The following is a 19,541-nucleotide window of genomic DNA, read 5'->3' as shown; positions in this document are numbered from 1 at the left end:
GTTGTACTAAATATAAGTTTATAGTAAAAAATGAAACAGAAAAACATTTTGAGGGAACTTATGGATTCTACGTCAATTTTTAGGTGAACTTTCATAAAGTTTCCTATTTTTAAAGTTAGCCGTTTTTGATGTATTTAATTTTTTTCAAAAAAACATTAAAAAAGCACTGCCTAATTCAAAAAGTTGTGTATCTTACAATAATAAAGTTAGAGCTATAAAATATATAGGGGACATAACTAAAACTCTAAGCTTCCCTGCCATAATTTCAAAATCACATAATTTCATACAGGGTGGTAGAAATTTAATGCCGAAATTAGGCAACTTTAAACCTTCTTAACTTATTTTTTCTAACATCCTGTATATTTTTACTCAACCTGTTATACAATTTTGTTCTCTTTCGAATAGTGTAATGGTTCCTTGTATCTATCTCTTCTGTTAAGGTATTTACTGTTTTTCGTACAGTCAACGGACATTTTCTTGCGACGATGGCTGTGAAATTTTTATAGGCCACGAAAAAGAGCTGGGAAATTACCATTTCGCGACTTTTTGTTTCGGCAAGCTGAATTTATCGCTATAGATGCTAAATATTATGTACAATAACATATTAGTTTCCAGTCATAAAAATGGGGGGAAGATTGTTTACAGGCTGGTGAATTTTATAATTTTTACGTAAATTCACGTTTTTCTCTTATAACTTTTTCCGTTCATTTCCACGGAAAAATAGTAATGTACTTTTTTCATCTTTAAAAGACCTACAAAACTAGCCCTCGAGCGTAAAAAAATATTGATTAGATAAAATGTTATAAATAGAAGAAGTTTATTTATGACTTTTGATTAAACATTTATAACTGCGAAATTATTACCAGAACGTTTTGGTATCGCATCCTCTCATTCCTTGCCACTCTCTAATAACTCACACGAAATCTGGAATCGTTAAGTTGAATAGTTTACAAGTTATGGCCTTATAAACAAATTAACTAATTATTAGTCTGGACGATCCCGAGCGTCTTCCACAATCGCACTGATTTTTTTCATGTTAGATTTCATAATAATACATTGAAATATATATATTTTTTAATTTCAAATTTGCAACATGGAATTTTTTTTATTTCTTTAGCGCGTGCGTATTACATATTCGGAAAGCTTATGAAAAGAGCTTTATGTTAAAAAAAAAATCGTCATGATTCGTTAAAAACCAACGGAGTTACAGACTGAAATATATTATTTTCAAGCGAATTTCGCTTTTTTAACGGCAGGACTATAAATATTATCGTCATGCGCGTGTGTCGTATATTTCATTTTGCAACTAAGGCTAAAAAATAAAAAAAAATTCCAGGTTGCATTTTTGAAATTTAAAAAAAATTATAGATTTCAATGTATTATTAAGAAGTCTACCATGAAAAGAATCAGTGCGATTGTGGAAGATGCTCGGGATCGTCCAGACTAATAATTACCGATTACAGATTTCGTGTGAGTTATTAGACTGTGATAAGGAATGAGAGGATGTGATGCCAAAACGTTCTGGTAATAATAACGTAATTTATAAATGTTTAATTCAAAAGTCATAAATAAATTTCTTCTGTTTATAACTTTTGATCTAATCAATATTTTTTGACGCTCGAGGGCTCGTTTTGTAGATCTTTTGAAGACAAAAAAAAAAGTATTGTACCGTTTTCTCGTAGAAATGAAGGGAAAAAACGTGAATTTACTTAAAAATTATACAATTAACCACCCTGTAAACAATCTTCCCCCCATTTTTATGACTGTGGAAACTAATATATTATTGTATATTACGTTTAGCATCTATAGTGATAAATTCAGCTTGCCGAAACAAAAATTCGCGTCCAACTCTATATTTCCTGGCCTATTTAGTGGAACTTCAAAACAAGCACCTAATCTGTCACCAGTTTATTGTTGTCAATTTAACACATACAGTGAATGTTTATTTGAATATTATTTATTGTTAAAAAATGGTTAACTTTTATTCAAATGCTGACATTCCAAATTTATTATTTATTCATGGAGAGTGTCACAATATAATAAATCGGATTAACTTTATTATTGTAAATCACACATTTTTTTTAATTAGGCAGCAATAAAAAATTTAAATACATATATCAAAAACTGTTAATTTTAAGAATAGGAAACCTTTATGAAAGGTCACCTAAAAATTGACGTAGAATCCAAAATTGCAATAATATACAGGGTGTTCCATTTAAAATAACGAAGATGACGTCAACTTCCGGTATACGGTTATACATTTACGCCACAAGTTGGTACTACTAGGCATATCCACAAAGTAAGAGTACTACTAAGACTCTGATGCTCTGTGGTTTCGACAAATTTCGCAACACTGCATTCAAGGCTAATATGTTAGAGGCAGAAATCCCGTTCATTTGTCTCAGTCAGTTGAGAACTGTTGTTGTAGTGGCGTGTTGAAGTAAGTGCTACTATTCCTAATCCCGTCAGATGCAAGGTGAGGAGCGTAATCCTGTTTCTTCTTGCAAAGGGAAAGGTGCCCTTCCAGATTTTTAACGAAATCATGCAAAACTACTTATGAGAATGGAAATAATAATTGTTGTAGAACTCGTTACTTAATTACTTACTCGACCTGTTTGTTCATGTTTTTTTATTATTTAGTTTAGATATTTTTTCCAGAAATAAAATTATTTCTACCAAAAGCCGCAAATTTAATATTTCATCAAATAAAAGGCTTAATTTATAAGAAATATCCAATAAAACGTATAAACGAGCCCAAACATCTCCTAAACGGCTGCTACTATTAAAAAATAGAAGAAATATTTTTAATTCAATTAACGTACCTGTAACATTAATTCTACAAACAATCGCCAGTGGCGTATTTTTTTTTTCTTGGAAAAATGGGGCGGCATTATGAAGACATGACAGAACATATATATTTTTTGTAAACTTTAACACCCTGTGTCTAGAGTACCGCATTTTTATCTACCAAAAATATGTTTATTAAAAACAACCCTTGATCTTTCCAGCTTGAGCATTTACTTTTCTAATTTGCAAAATACACAAAAATTTAAGAAACACCACAAATAAGTACTTCATGTCACTAAGACCTCTAAAATAAAACTGACGCACCCTGTAGATATGAACATTCAAGTCTGTAAATAGCTGAAATGTAATGATCTAACAAATTGAGTACGCCGCATCCGGGAATAACTATTATCCGGTTAAAACAATGTATTGCTACATTCAATTATGGGCAGCATGGCTTAAAGCAAAAAAGGCGATAAATGATTAAATTGTCGTGTAGGAAAGGATGCCAGTAAAACAAATTCATTGTGTTATTATCGCATTTATAACGGCAATCAATGACTTGCACTGCTGACCGTCGCAACAGAAGCATAACTGAAATAATTTATTATTCCGGCAGTTGCAACGAGTCCGAGCAATTCGTTAGCAACAGAACATTTGAAGAATAATAATTAGTTATTATTTTATGTGTATGTATGACTTGTATGAGTGCCATTAATAGCTCCGAGCGTGCTGTTATGATTTATGCGGATAAGCATTGGTCTAAATCTCGGAATCATAAATCGATCAATGAATATATTGTATTAGAAAATAGATTGTTAGCTACAAATACTTAGAGAGAAGCAATTAAATAAAAGTCTCAGATAAAATATATTAATACTGTTTGTAGTCATAGAACAAACGGATCAGTTTAAATATATTTCAGTTTAGAAATACAGGGATGGCCAGAAGTACGGAATAAAATTCATATCTTTTGAATGAGTACATTTTTTTTAAAACGCCGAAACAGGTTAACTGATTTTGATTTTTTTCCATCTTTCGGTTATATAATAATTAATTTTTCTTCAACCCCCTAACCCCCAGCTACCTCTACTTTTTTTTTCAAATGGAAACATAAGGCATGAGGGGGCTCGTTGAAAAGCTTATAGAAAACTGAATCCAGCCATACCAAATAAACAAGTTTTATTTTTTCAATAGCAAGGTTTTTAGGGTTGTATAAAACATCTACTTAACAAGTGAAATAAAATTGAATTATCTCCAGTGTTATCCTCCAAGAATTTGCACAAAATAAAATAAAGAATTTGAAACTGTACCTATCACTGCTAACGCAAAAAAGATAGATAGTTTTTATGTTGCGTTTTTTTGGTACCAATTACTTGCCAGGTTTTCTGGTTAATTTTTCGCTTTAGTTGTAAATGGGAGTTTGAAACGTTACTATTGTGTCAAAATCAAGTTATTTACTGAATTGCAATGGTATTGTCGGAAAGGCAACGCATCGAAATCTTGATATTGCTTGGATGTGGAGACAAAATAAGAAGTCAGGCTGAAGTGCGAGATTTATTTAATGCGAAATATCCCGAAAACCAAATCTCGCAAGGGACAGTTAGTAAAATATTTCACAAATTTGAGGAACACGGTACAGTACAGACTTTGCCCAAAACTGGACGGGCACGTGCTTTGAATGAAGAAAAGAAATTAGACATTGTATTAGAACTTGTTGAAAATCCTCATACTTCAACTGTTTCATTGGCCCGCAATCACGATGCTTCTCGAACTGCAATTCGAATGTTTCTGAAACAAGAGAAATACCACCCCTATAAGGTATGTCTTGTCCAAGAGCTTTTGGAAGACGATTATGATAGGCGATTACAATTTTGTGAAGAAATGATGAGACGGTGTGACGACAATAATGGTTTTCAACGAGACGTACTTTTTTCGGATGAAGCTACGTTTTATTTAAATGGAGTGGTTAACAGGCACAACTATCGCTTTTGGTCCCAGGAAAATCCACACTGGACATGCGAATCGCATACGCAGCATCCACAGAAAGTTAATGTATGGGTAGGTATCATCAACAACAGAATCTTGGGCCCATTCTTTTTTGAAGAAAATCTTACTGCCGCACGCTACCTGGATTTCCTAACATTTGACCTGATACCTGCTCTAGCTGTGATTTTCCCTCATGAAATTGATCCAGATATACCGAATGAAAGAATTTGGTTCCAACAAGATGGCGCTCCCCCACATTTTGGTATTGATGTTCGAAGATACTTAGATGAAATGTTTCCAAATCGCTGGATTGGTAGACGGGGTACAGTTGAATGGCCGCCAAGATCCCCCGACTTAACACCCCTGGATTATTTTCTTTGGGGATATTTGAAAGAATGAGTCTACCAGGACAGACCGGATAATATTGAGAATTTAAAGAACAAGATTAGGGCGGAGATGCATAATTTACCAGCTGAAGTCATTCAGAATGTTGTCGACAGCTGTAACTATCGTCTTGGAGAATGCCAAATAGTGAATGGAGGACATTTTTAGCATTTGCGACATTGAGTTTATTTTTGTAAATTATCTAGTTGTTTCAATTTCTAAATGAAAAAAAACTTGCTATTGAAAAAATAAAACTTGTTTATTTGGTATGGCTGGATTCAGTTTTCTATAAGCTTTTCAACGAGCCCCCTCATGCCTTATGTTTCCATTTGAAAAAAAAGGTAGGGGTAGCTGGGGGTTAGGGGGTTGAACAAAAATTAATTATTATATAACCGAACAATGGGAAAAAATCAAAATCAGTTAACGTGTTTCGGAGTTTCAAAAAAATTAACTCATTCAAAAGATACGTATTTTATTCCGTACTTCTGGCCATCCCTGTATAGATTTCTGTATAATAATATTTATATCTCTAACTATGGAAATATAGTAGTAGCAGTTGTAGTAGTTTTGTGATTAATTAAATTTTTTCTCTTAATGCAAATATTAATACGGTTAAGTACATAGTAATGCTGTTATAATTAGCTCATGATATGGTTACACAAATGGCTGCCGAATTAAACCACTGCACAATGCACACACATCTATTTATTAAATGTATATGTAGAGATTCCCGAAAAACTCGATTTCGTAGTTCGGAACGAATTAATGATCGAATCCAATAACGCAACGCCGATTGAAATTTATCTGTCGAATATGCCATATTTTAATCTTCCAGGGCTATATTTTATGCTTTTAATTTGCTGCATTCCATTTGATTCGAATTTCAAATGATTTAATGCAATAATAGATCATTTATAAATTCAGATCTGTTACCGAAAAAGGTAAAAAAATATGCAAATGCTAATAGCCGGGACTCCTGCAGCTCGCTCGTTTCGCTTGTTTTATATTCAGCCCACAAATTCATTAGGAGCTCTCGTTTTCAGGCTTATTTGAACAAAAAAAGCGAAATCGAGGTAATATTTACTCACTGGAAAAGCTAACAAAGAAAATTTAATAGGCCTCTGGTATTTTTTGTGCGTTACTCCCTTGTTACCCCAAACATTGGCGTATGAAATGAACTACCGACAAAAATCGCCAATTTATATAAAAAAGGGATAAAACTGAATAACAAGACCATATCCCCCAAAAGAGAACTATAAAAACAAAAGAAAGAAAATAACAAAATCTAAAAACAAAATAAGCAAGCTTTTACGTCTTAAACACTTTTTATTAATCGCAACCAGTCTCGTGACATTAATTTTGTTACATTTTCAGATGTACAAGATGAAGTTTAGATAATATCCATCTTACACTTAACACTATTTATTTCCATGTTTGTTAACGGTTTTCTTGAACAGATAAAAAAATTAAAAAATTATGACAAAACAACAAAAACCTATGTTTCCAAAATTAATTTTTCCTGAAAAATTTAGTCAATGTCATTTTAACCACATTGCGTCTATCTCCTGAAGAATACGAGAAACCCACCAAAATTGTTGAAGTTAGCGCACTATGTACTATACGTATATTCAAAAGGTGTTGAATCATTAGCATTTTCTACCTGTATTTTGTGTACAAAAAAATGTAAAATACGAGGTAAAATATTTTAACATAAAACAGAAGTAGTTATAAATATTAAAATAAACCATCAACACAAACAATGGGCTATTAAAAGTATAATGTTTTGACACCCATACTAAATAATTCTGTCTGGAAACAGCTTTGGCTTTAGTGATGCCTTGGAATACAGATACGTATGCCTGAGTTTGTACTATTTGATAGAATCTACCTAGGTACACTTGGTAAAACTATATAATATGACTGTATTTATATTTGTTCCTAAATCGCGATGTATCAATCAAAATTTTTAAAAAAACCATAGTTCCATAGTTCAAAAATTACTAAAAATGTGAGATAAACTGTGTAAATCAGGTTATTGGTGTTAATAAAATTAGAAATAATCTAAAAGAAGTTGCAGCATATTTAAAATTACCGGAAGTAGAGAGCTACATGATCATTGCTTCCGAAGATGATCTACTTCACTGCTAGCTGATTCTGGAGCTATTTCGCCAGTCTTAAAAGACAAGGGACCTAGTGGTCTTCGACGTTTGCGAAGGGATATATTGAGGAATCAATTGAGAAGAAAATTGATTGAAATTTCTAATAGTATCTTATCTGCTCTCAAATTTGCTGCTTTTTCAACAATTACCCAGTGCTCTTTGTCAAGAAACCATTACAGTTAGCGACTTTTCATCCTCGAGTGGAATCAGTTTTCTCAATTGTCCAATTACGACTTTAAATTTAAATGTTAAAATATTATTAACTGTTAATTAAATTGATTATTAGTGATTGATCCTGAATGTAAGAGACTTTTACATTTTGTAGACACTTAATAAATAGTAATAATAATAGTTTTCCAAAAACATAACTTTTAATGTTGTTCAGCAAATGGCGTCAAATGCACAGAAACTATGTAGGCGAAGAGGTTATCAAAATCGTATTATTTAATTAGTCCTCGAAAAAAAATGCATGCAACAAAAAGCAAAGCGGGAAAAAGAAGAGAAAAGCTGTTAAAGGAAATGAAAACAGTGCTGGAAAATAGGAAAACATGTAAAAGGTGGTCAGATGAAAGTATAGAGAAATAATCCAAAACCGAGATAGTAGAAGGAAAGAAAAGGTTTTACTTAATTTCTCATAAATAATAGTGACTTATGTGATATTTATATTTGTGGTATCTAAACAATGATTTAATTTATTGGTACACTGAGTTTTCTCACGATGCCTCTTTATCGTATAACGATAATCACCATGTAATTTGACACCTCTCAATTTGCTCCATGCTCAAGTGGACTCTATAATTGTTTCCGCGGAAGAAGTAGACTACACAGGTTAAGTGTAGTTTGTTTAAGATTATATTCATCATTTTTGAAGTGTAATCAAAAACTGAATAGGTCATGTCGTGAAATTCTATACTTATATATTATAGGACTTGGTGATTTATTTTTGGAGGGAGCTTTTTTACCTTAGTAAAAATTGCTGAACAATTGCAGAAAACCAAAATATGTTTTAATAATATCACCATTGACTTTTTAATATATTTAAAAAATGTATAATTTGATTTAATTTTTTTTTTCTTACTCTATACGGAATCGCGAGTAAGCTGGATGAAGTACCGATTAACAAAAGTTTAACAGTAAATCTTATTTTATGTTTTTCTAGAATCCCGTCCTATAGCCTATCCCTATACCATAAGAATCCGCCCTTTAACAAATTGTGACCCTGCCATTCGGACAATTAAGGTAAGCTGTTAATCTTAATCTAATACAGCCAATTTTGCCATAAAACATTAACATAGGATTCTACTGTTTGCACAAGGGTAGAATTTCGTTGACTTATCGTATTTAGGTAAAAAGTAATAATTGTAATTTAAAATGCATTAAAATTATCTACATTTTAAATATATCGTAAATTTATTTTACTTCAACTTAACTAGCCTTTCAATTCATGCCATTTAGATGAACTCAAGCATCCTAAATTAATGTGGACAGCCTGTAGATTTAATATCCGCATGTTTCACACAACCTAGAATAACAGGTTTCCAACTTAGGCACAATGGAATAATTAATTTATGTTACACTTCGCAAATACCGTACGTTAATTATCAAAAATTTGCGGCACGTCGACATTTTGTTTTCGCCTCATTAATCACCACGTTATTAATAAAATTACTTTCATGCCAGTATGTTTTTTATTTTTATCCAGGAAATTTTAATTAGGGTGGTATTTCGATGTCACTAGAGAATATAAAGGCAATGATACACTACTGGAAAAAAATTAAGGGAACAAAAATCAGAAATTTTTTAGTGATATCATTGTTAGTGAAAAATGGTCGTTTCGAGATAAAAAAAAAAAACAGCAGTTTGAAGCTTCAAGTTTCTAGTGTCAAGATCTTTTAATATATAAATTTTTTATTGCGCAATCATAGGAAATCGCGCGAGAAAAAATATTTTGAATTTTTTTATTTATTTTTAAGGGTGCAGGAATGTTTTTTTTCATTTAGCTTGATTATTCAGCTTCAGTGTCTTTTTGGTCTCTGCACGTCAATTTTTTGTTAAGATATCCGGCTTTGAATGAAAAAGGATCCTTTTGTCTTTGATCATCAATATCTCACTACACTAATGACCCCACAGTAAATTTAAGGGCAGTTTTGAAAACTTGCGTAAAGGCTCTACAAGCATTTTTCATGGTTTTTGAACAAAAAAAAATGTTTTTTATCCTTAACATTAATTTGAAAAAAGTTCAGAAACATGATATTTTATGGTTTTTTAGAAAATCTACCGCTAATTTACAAATATTGATGAAAAGACTAATGTTGAGAGAAATTTTTATAGCTCAATGTAGCCACAAAAACCCTCTAAATTGGCAAGTTGTTTTATAGAGGTTTTAAATTTTGGAAAGAAACGAATAATTTTTCTCGACTTTTCACATTTCATATTGTCTGAATAAAAAAAATAAAAACATTAAAAAAAATTGAAAAAAAAATTCAAAAAGTCATATTTTTTTTGCAAAAGTTGCTGGTCGTTTCAAAAAACAATATTTAGTGGTTTCTTCTACAAACCACAATTATAATAAACTTAATTTTATTGCATTAAAATTAAAATTGATACCCCAAGTGAATTTCGTCCTCGATTTAGGTACATATATTCATAAGATTTTTTTACATTTCAAAAAAACAGTTTTTTTTTTCAAAAATACTATTTAAAAAAAATTATCAAAACTTTTTAAAAAATTTCTTCCATTGTTAGGCAACATTTCCATCAATATGTACTTGTAAATTAGCTGTAGATTTTCAAAAAAAAAACATGAGTAGTAATTTTTTTATATTTTTTCCAAATTAATGTTAATGATGATGTTTTTTCGTCAAAAACCGTTAAAAGTCATTCTATATAGTGTTTATTCAAGTTTTTAAAACCGCCCTTAAATTTACTGTGTAGTCATTAGTAGACTTAGTGCACGTGCAGAGTCTAACAGAGTCGGCGCGGAGTCGGTGGCCTTCACAGCTGACTCGCGTTTTGAACTGTTCAGTTATTTACGGAATCTTGATGTCGTAAATGCAAAGAGTGTTGGAAAAAATCCAGGGTATACTATTTTGGAAAATGTAAAGTTTTATTTGGTACAGGAGTTACCAGCAAATATATTAATATATAGTTCATGCCTCAACAATTTGTCATACTGTTCGTTGTCAATAATAGACGTTGAACGGTCATTTTCCCCACACAAATTAATATTAAGTGATAAACGTCGCCGTTTCACTAAAAAAACATAGAAAAGCACGTAGTAATATGTTTTAACTCCTTCCAATATGCCACGGAAGCCTTATCTCAACACTAAGGTTTAGCGGGTAAGTGGTGTCATTTAAATTTATATAGGTATTTTATCCACTACTTAGCCTTGCTCTTCGGTAATGTTGGGGCATAGTTTCTTTAAAATAACAATTCCTATGTCAAGCAAATACAATTCATTAAGTTTTCTACGTAAATTAAGTGTTCGAATTGCCACTCGCCGATTTCTTGACAATACGCAAGTCTGTGTAGAAATTCTTCTTGCACATTATGAATTATTTCTGGGGCAACTCTGTGTATTTCATCTATAACACAATTTTGGAGTTCTTCTAAATTATGTGGTCTATTACGTACACTTTGGACTTTAAGTAGCCCCATAAGAAATAGTCTAGGGGTGTAATATCAGGGGATCTCCGCATAGTGCGGAGGTGCACAGTCTTGCTTAAACCATATGATGTCATCAGGAATATCAGGGTCATTATCGTTAAGAAAAATTACTGCAAGCGCTGGAACAAGGTCATTTTGTAAATACTCTAAATATCTTTCTCCTGTAAGGGTCCCTTCAAAGAAGAAAGGCCCTACTATTCTGTTGTCAACTATTCCAGCCCACACATTTAATTTCTGTTGCTGTTGGGTCTGTGTCTCTGCCATCCAATGAGGATTTTCTCGACTCCAATACCAGCAAGTTTGACGGTTCACTGTACCATTGAGACAAAACGTGGCCTCGTCTGAAAAAAGTATTTGCCGGTGTAAATCTCTATTTACTTGACATAAATCCATCACAATTTCACAAAAGTGTAAGCGGCGGGTGGGATCGTCTTTATTGAGTTCCTGCACATGTTGAATTTTGTAGGGATGATATTTTTCCTCCCTCAGGATACGTAGCATTGTGGTCTGACTAATTTCATTGTTTAATGCAATCAATCGTGAAGTACCATGAGGATTATCTACCATACTTATCAAAATGTTCTGTTTGTGATCTTCACTAACGCTTGGACGTACAGATTTTGGAATATCTACAACATTGACAGTTTCTCTAAATTTAGATTCTATCTTACTGGCTGTTGATTGGCTGATACGGCGATCTGGATGTTTTTCATTAAATAAATCGCAAACTTCCTGCTGCGTTCTAGTCTATTCCCAGCATCCGATAAGAATTAAAATTTCAATTCTTTGTGTGACAGTTAAATGTGCCATAATACTTTAATTTCAACAATAATTTTTATATCGCTTACAATACTTAGAAAGTCGGTATGACAGTGACACTTTGTAAAGATTTACACCTACGTAATCCATAAAAAACTTCAGGCATTTCGAAACACTAAATTTGATAACGTTTTTGTTTTATTTTAATTGATTTGAGTTTTCTAACATTCAATCGTCATTTACTCGAAAACTTTCCTATGTAAGATGGCAACATTTTAATACTGTCGGATCGACAATGAAACGATCTTTCAGAATCCAGAAAAAAAATAAGGGGTTGCTATTTAAAAAAATGTCGATGACGTCATTACTCGAAAACAAATAACGGTTGAAAATCGACTTTTATGCTAAAATATGTATTGTTTAAATTAAAAATCGACCTGTTCGAGAATTTTTCCCAAAAAAAATTTGTTTCGTTTTTACTGAATTTATTCCATACTTTAGGGGCGTACTGAATAATCATTAAAAAATTTCCGATTTTGTTCCCTTAATTTCTTCCAGTAGTGTATAATAATTTATCAGGTTTGTCTTTATTTCGCAAATTACGAACTCCCAGTTGTTGCGTGGTAGGTGTCACCTATAATAAAAGAACTGGCAAAGTGTTATCCACTTAATTCGAGTAGTCTAGACATGTATATTTCGCCAGTAACATATGTTTAATTGAATCGTCAATAGTGAAATATCCCACACTTCGACGATAACGAGAAATTCCAACAACAGTTGAAAATTACACTATATTTTTGTTTATGAGGCATAAATTATGGCTGTTTTGTAGAGATACTTATCTTTACGGTTCATATAATTTAGTCTCGTACAAACTGTTGGCTTTATGTGAAAGAGAAAGCAATATCGATTCATCATCTAACAACTGGTCAACTAACAGACTGAAATATGTTAATTGAAGATATCAGCATTACTATGCCTCCATGCCACGGGCTGTAATAATCGAAATTTATCGATTACCGGCGTTTGACTTGGAATGTGTGGATTTTATTTTGCCATTATCCTCGCAGGGGAAAGCTGTTAAAATGTATCTGTATGTGACCGAGGAGGCGTTATTGTATTAGTCGCGAGGCGTGTGCTGGTGGGTTTCAATTCCATTATTCTCATATTTACCACGGCTTTATCTGTTAAACGTTTTACAATTGCATGTACCGACTTTTTTCTTGCTTCGAACGTGATTGATGATGCAGTTATTAAAAGTTTTAAACATTCCATTATAAGTCGCATTGTTTACCCGCATCGGCTTCATGACTAACGTTAAATGAATAAAAAAAATTTCAGCTTAACGTCGAACAGGGTATTGGCAAAACTTATTATTACTATTGCTTTACTCGTACGGGATAATATCCAACCCACGTTCAATTACTTGTTTACCAGCTTCATGTTTTCCTAGAAGTCATAATAATACTAAAGGCTTGAGGGTAATTGCAGTTAGAGGTCAATAGAGTAAGGCAATTAGAGCTGATTTCGTTTTTTTTATAAGCAAATTACGGTAGTATAAATAAACGGTAGTAATCTGTATTATGCTAGTAAGCGGCAATACGAGTTGTAGTAGCGCAAATCTGTGGTCAAGCCAGGTGCCGCTCAATGGTCACAGTACACTGACTGCTATAAAAACACGTGCCGTACAATTTTACTCACACATGCACAAACGGCAATGAAATGCACGACCAACGTCTGTCGGTAAAAACCTGGATTAGGCATTATGGTGCCGCTAAATACGTCTTGAATACATTGATCGATGCGAAGTTTCAGATTAGATCGTAAGAAATCGTTATACAGGGTGTCCCACCACGAACTCCATCGATGGATATCTGAGAAACCACTCGCAAGATTTTTTGAAATTGTGATGATGTGATAAGGACCATGGGGCCTAGCAAGCTAAAATATTTTCAAGGTCATCGTACTTCCAGTTATACCGGAAGTCGATACTAACTTTCTTATTTTAAATGGAACCCCCTGTATATTATTGCATTTTTGGAAAGAGCATCTCTTTTTAAGTTGAAAACATATAGCACACTCCATACTTAGGATTGACCGTTTCCGAGATTTTTAAGCAAAAATTGACAAATGTCAGCAAAATTTAGCTTTCCCGGAAACATAGATTTATTTTTTTGTGTAAATTGAACATTTTGTAGAGGAAGACCTAATTTATCGAATTTGACACGAAAATTTTCCAGTTTTTATACAGGGTGGTCAAAATTTTTTTATCGAATATGAAGTTCAGAAAATGTGAAAAACTCGAAATTTTTAAATGAAAACCCTTAATTTTTTTAACGTATTCGCATTCTACACTAAAATTAAATGTAACTTTGTTAAAGTTTCTCTATACCTCAACCCAGTGGTTTTCATTTTATTTACAAATAAACATTTCCCTTTTCTTAAAATGATGTTTCCATTTGTTTCGCACATTTTAGGTTGGCCGTAACAGGTAACTAACAATCAACATGACAACTGTCACCGGTTTTTAATTGTCAAATTTATTTAGTTCCTTGTAATTCGCTGCTCTAATAGAATCCGGTGATATATGCTATTTTATTTGGGACACTAAAAAATAGTCTAGTAATAGATGCCGAACGGTTTTTTTTCAGATTAATATATTTTATCACCGCTGCGAATAAGTTTCTCTGAAACAAGGGTAGAAACATACCTGATGATGCGATCTATAATGGATGCCATTCACATTGTGGAACCGATGGTAACCATGCGTAAAACAATTTACATGTTTCACAATGATACAATGACATAAATCTCGTAACTATTATTCACTTTATTTTATGTTGAGCGGACAATAATTATGACAGCTCTAGTAATTACCTTGATTCGTAGAGAAAAGCAGTTTAAGTACTTAGTTTAAATTTAAATAATAGTCTATTATTCCTGTAAATAACAAAGATTTGTACAGACGTAAAATCGATACCTCACAAATTTCAGAACAACCTTATATCTTATGAGATATGACATTGATGGATAGGCAGCAATATAACTTGACATAACAAAATTCAAATTTTTCGATACGAATAATTTCTAAAAATCATTTGTGACTAATATCATTATATTAACTTGTCTTGGAGATATGGTTATGGTTTCCTTAAATACTAAATACCTTCACGATTATTTTATATTGTACACTGAAAGAAATGAGTTGCTTAATATAATAATATATATGTCATATTAAAACTTTTATAAGAAATATATAACTTTTATTAAAAAGAACTCATCTCCGTATACCCACTATTCAATGAGTTTAACTGAAATGCACTTAATACATGACATTTATCTAAGAAATAATGGCTATAATAAATCACATATATTATGAAGGTATTATAAGCTTTATGTTCCAATTGTACGACATATTTGTTGTAAGATGACCATAATCATACCATAATCTCTATACAACATCTGTATTATTGTAATAGAATCATTTCGTTTTCATGATGATTATATATCCATTTCTAACGTGTAAAACACGACTTATAATGGTCAAGTGATCGTCACTACTGCAAGCATAGTCAGTTAATCGTAATATTTTCAATAGTGCATGGTACATCTGCCATTACGTTTCTTCTGATTGAGTGAAAATAAAAAAAATACATACATACTCGATCGTGCAGTAATTAATTCGTTTTGTTTTATTTAAATATCGTCTAAATCTTTAAGAGCCTATCTGTCCTATAATAGACTTAACCAGGAATCTTTGACCTGCCCCTGTTGTTCTCGGTCTAGGCTCTGTGGAGGCAGACTTGCTGAAGCTAAATACTTTGAATATCAGCAATCGGCAATGAAACGAAACATTATAAGTAATGTATCTATCACTTACTAAGTCTTTGAACTGTTATTTTGTTTGTTCTGTTAGCAACCTTTAAGAGTAATGAACGTGAAAGTAACTTCCAGAAATGTTTCTACGGTTTAATTAGTTGCTGAAAAAGTCACGCCTGGCAAAAAAGTTTCTGAGATGACTAACTACAAAGCTTTAATAAAATTGTATGTATATTAACTGAGTATAGGTAACACCTATTTGATTGCACGTATTGATACGTAATTTCATTTAAAAGTATAGGAATTAACAATCGCCTCTAAGCGTAATTTATACAAAATTATGGCAGGTGTAATTTGAAAATAATATATATTTTATATAATTTCGCGCAGATTGCGTAAGAAAAAAAAAAGATAGTAACTTTATACCTACATTTACATTAATTTCTTTCAAAGAAACAACTTATCAGCTTATGGAACATACTTTTTGCATAAAGCTTTTGTTATAGTGTTTTATAAACCAGGCTGTTGTAAACCAAGTTTCGTAAATAAATATTATGTTTTAATTTTATTTAAAGTTAGTTGCGTCTTTGTACCAGAAAAAAAATTTATTATGAAATTGTATATTCTACTGCTCGTATTATACTATAAAAATGTAAATAATATATCAAAAAAATGAAGATGCGGCAAATCATAATTGTTGAATGCTATAATTATTTATTAAATTTTATAGTTTATTTTGTAATTTCTATAAAAATATAGTCGAAAAAAGAACAAAGTACACCTTACATCACTTATTTTTATGAACATAAAACTACACCAATTATTTTGGAACTACATTTAACTCGTTATGAGCTTTAATCTATTTTAAACTTTTAAATTTCTCGCTAAAGTATTTTTACGAAGTCTGAGAGGCGTCTGGTTTCTGTCTCGGAGTGATGCCTGTAATTCGATGAATGCTTTATCGCCAAGACCCGTATAAATGCTTTCGACTGGCTTTTTCTCCACATCCATCTTACCCCTGCAAGTGCGAAAAGCAGCTATCTACTAATATTTCAACGGGGACTCTATTTTTATGCGAAGAATTTAATTCTTGAAACCAGACATAAAATGACTAACACTAATGAAGTTTTGCATTCTTTATAACTTTGTGTAAAATGTCAGACTTATACTTTACCACATCTAGGTACGGGATTATAATAATGCATATTTAACTAGAACAAATGTTGATAAAAAATCTTTGCTAATTTCAACTAGGTTGATATGAGATTGGTTCTATATACGGGAGTTTCAGGATTAAGTCGACAAACTTTAAGCATCATTTTTTATTTTCAGTAGGGCCGTATTAATTTTTTTTATAATTTAATGAGTCTGAGTCCCCATAACACCGCCACTGGTTGCTTGCGGGACTTCTACTTCTATGGAAAAATGGTATCTTATAAGAAGATGTGTCATGCCAAATTTGGCTTAAATAGCCTACTTCATTTAGAAGTTATTTAAAAATTCCGAATTTTTAAAAAAATCTTTAACACCCTATATTTCGAAAATGAAGCGTCTCTGGAAAAAAATTATACTTGATTTTTTTCTTATTTTTTATGGAATATCTCCTTGAAGTTTGTCGACTTAATCCTGAAACACCCTGTAGAACATAATAAAACGAATAATGCCTTTTGCAAAAGTTATAGTTCTATGTTTAGACCTTTGTTGTCTACTTAGCCTGTTTAATATTTATGGGAACATTTTAATAAATACGGAAGCTGAGTGAAAGGGTACGTAAGCGTAACTCGAAAATGATCTTCCGTATTTATTAGATGGGACCTTATTTAAATGAGGAAGGTAGCCTGAAAGGTAATACCAAATAATCCTTTTAGGCCTGTTTAAACAATATCCCCACACAGAAATTAGACTAAACTCTGAATTTAGTTAGGACTCAATATATTACGAAATTAAATTAAAATCCTTTTACCTGCTCAAGTAACTTAGAATAAAAATCCTTTCGCCATTGCCCTTTTAAACAAAGAGATATTCTTGAGCACCGTAAGGATTGATAAATATTCAAAATTAAACAATTTTTTCAATTAGGTTCGTTTGTACAAGAATTAACATTTATTTTCATCCAATTAATACTTAATGATGACATTACTGACTTTTTAAAATTCTGGAAGTGTCCCATTATTGTCTTCTTCTTCCCGTCCCGACTTCCCTGCTCGATTTCCCATCCTGATTTACCTGTTCGATAAATCTGTGAGTTTAATTATGCATTAATAGGTATGTAATGTAAAACTTAAATTGGATATTATTACAAAATTGAAACAAAAACCTAGGTAGGTAGGTACTGAAAACTAATTCCTATTTATTTAAAGCAAACAAAACCAACGAAATTGGTATTATTATAAAAAAGCGATTTCGAGTTATAAATGCAAATTTTATGAACAAATAAATGGAAATATTTGATGGACATTACATTTTATTAATTATTATGAATGTATATTTATAGTAGGCTCAATATTATTTGACTGATCCATTAAAACACCATGATGCGACGTATTACTAGAACCTGGAGTGTCACTGTAAAGAATCCTGTTGAATATTTCATTTTTCTTATTTAAACTGTCAGCAACATAACTTTGTGCAATAGTGGCTGTTTTCCATCCACCATGTCTCTTCATTGCTAATATATCATCTCCTGTATTAGCCACTAACGTTGCCGATGTTCTTCGGAATGAATAGCCTGTATATGTTTCAGGATGTTCTAGTTTAAAAAACTGTGCAAGTTTATTAGGAATCATAGAAAGGGTATTCTCGCCGACTGGTTGGTTGTAACATCTACCTACTTGATAGCGAATAAAAAAGCCGGAAATTTCAGTTTTAATTTCCAATCTAATCTTTCTACTTTCTACTTGAAACACTTTCTATTTGAAAATCACTCATTTAGAAATAATAATAAAAAACCAGCAAAATTGCAACTTTTATGTAGCTTTGTTTATAAACACCTTAGAAACGACACAATCCAAACAACCAAGACGACTTTGCAAGATTTCGAATAATGTCAAAATGAATTAATTAAGAAATGGCAAAGGAGCAGATAAAATGTTATACACTCTGCAGTAGTTAAGTATAATTTACCAGTCTCGGACTCTATTGCCAGCCCTCGCTCCGCTCGGGCTCAAAATCGTCCTCTACTAGTAAATAACACTCCTTTATGATGTAAATAACTATTTATAGGGCTAAGTAAACGAAGGATATATTTCCGAGAAATATTCCAGTCATCTTTCGAAAAGCAAAGCGTCGTTAATAAATTATTCTTCACAATTTAGTATCGATATAACTCATTTTAACGGTTCTCTATAGTGTTGCTAAGGTTCGAACATTCCTTTACCGAAATTCACCAGATTTAATACAAGGCCAATAAATACAACGGGGTCTGGTTAACTCCATTATAAGGAGCTACAAAATCCGCCGTGCGAGGGCTGAGAATGGTTCATGAATTACATCAACAGCGCACGCAAAGCGGGCTAGACCCTAGGAAAACCTCACGCACCCCAAGCGCAAACATTATATCCACCGTACGTTGCCAGCATCGCGGAAAATATTCGGTGTGATACTACATGGTACGAAGTAAGCGAGGGTTGATGTTACATTAATATACATAATGACCCAGTTACTTCTTAATCAAGTTCATTTAGCCAACAAACTTTTAATTATCCAAAATTTATAGGGTGATTTAAAAGGACTGTATAATTTAGTTTCATTATAAAGTTTTCCGGGGGAAAAAATAATGCCCGGCACGTGTGGGTTTAGGATAAGTTGAGCTGAATAATTTTTTAATGTGCTCTCATTGAATCTACAATGAAAATCTTATCTTAAAAACGCCTAAACTACCTAAAAAGACTTATTACTGCTTCACAATACCTAATATTAACAAGGAATTCAAAAACGCAATAATATACAGGGTGTTCCATTTAAAATAACAAAGTT

The 19,541-nt window shown here is 32.1% G+C and overlaps 1 protein-coding gene across 1 annotated transcript in view; it reads right to left on the bottom strand.

Moving 5' to 3' along the window:
* LOC108905204 (roundabout homolog 2-like) overlaps positions 1-19,541 on the bottom strand; it is a 361,498-nt gene that overhangs the window by 112,244 nt on the left and 229,713 nt on the right. The gene's annotated exons all lie outside the window — the stretch shown is intronic.

Source organism: Anoplophora glabripennis, unplaced genomic scaffold (assembly GCF_000390285.2).
Source record: "Anoplophora glabripennis isolate ALB-LARVAE unplaced genomic scaffold, Agla_2.0 scaffold68, whole genome shotgun sequence".
Lineage (NCBI taxonomy): Eukaryota > Metazoa > Arthropoda > Insecta > Coleoptera > Cerambycidae > Anoplophora > Anoplophora glabripennis.
Note: the sequence above shows the minus strand (reverse complement) of the source record. Positions and strands in the feature narration are given on the sequence as shown.